This window comes from Silene latifolia, chromosome 11 (genome assembly GCF_048544455.1).
Source record: "Silene latifolia isolate original U9 population chromosome 11, ASM4854445v1, whole genome shotgun sequence".
NCBI classification, from domain to species: domain Eukaryota; kingdom Viridiplantae; phylum Streptophyta; class Magnoliopsida; order Caryophyllales; family Caryophyllaceae; genus Silene; species Silene latifolia.
Genome location: NC_133536.1, coordinates 21726225 through 21727090, shown reverse-complemented (window position 1 = coordinate 21727090; position 866 = coordinate 21726225). Strand labels below are relative to the sequence as shown.

At 41.9% G+C, this 866-nt stretch overlaps 1 non-coding gene across 1 annotated transcript; it reads right to left on the bottom strand.

Annotated features, from left to right (window-relative positions):
- Positions 1-290: 290 nt before the first annotated feature.
- LOC141615876 (small nucleolar RNA R71) lies at positions 291-397 on the bottom strand. Its single transcript, XR_012530265.1, has one exon. It is a non-coding gene; the product is annotated as a small nucleolar RNA R71 (small nucleolar RNA).
- Positions 398-866: the final 469 nt, after the last annotated feature.

Here is an 866-nt window from a genome sequence, read left to right as displayed (position 1 = left end):
GATTTTGAAATCAAACCGGCTTTCATTAGCCTTGTTGAGAGGAAGCAATTTGGTGGGAGTCCAACGGAAGATCCTAATTTACATGTTCAAAATTTTTGCGACTATTGCTCGATGATTAGGCAACCGGGGGTTACACAAGCTCAAATTAGGGAGATACTTTTCCCTTTTTCTTTGAGAGACAAAGCCAAGTTGTGGATTAATAGCCTTGATAGAGCCACAATGGAAATTACCGATTGGGATTCATTGGCTCTTGCATTTTATCAAAAGTATTTTCCCCCGGAGAAGACCCAACAATTGAGAAGCCAAATCACGGGATTAGTCAAAATGGTCATGAAAGTTTGTTTGAAGCATGGGAAAGGTATAAGGAGTTGCAAAGAGAGTGCCCTCATCACGGGTTAGATCCATGGTTCCTTGCCATTACATTTTATAATGGTTGTTGTGCCGAGTCTCGTCGAGTTCTAGATTCCGCTAACAACGGGAGGTTTGACCAAATTGATACGGAACTTGCTCATTCTACCATTGAATCCATGGCGGTGCATGATTCCCAATACGTCAACTCTCGTAACACCCCATTGAAAGATAAGGAAGAGGATACAACTATATCTCTTTTGAAAGCTCAAGTGGCTCTTCTCCAACAACAAATGGACAACCGAGGAACAAGCTCATCCCAATCTCATGAACAAGTGAATGTTACTAGCCAAGTAATGGTGTGTGAAGCTTGTGGAGGTGCAGGACATTGCACCGCTTTGTGTAGGGCATCTATTGAAGAGGTGAATGCTTTTCAAAGTTTTAGACAAAATCTCAGTCCTTTCTCCAACACCTACAATGAAGCTACAAAGTATCATCCAAACTTGTCCTACAAGAGC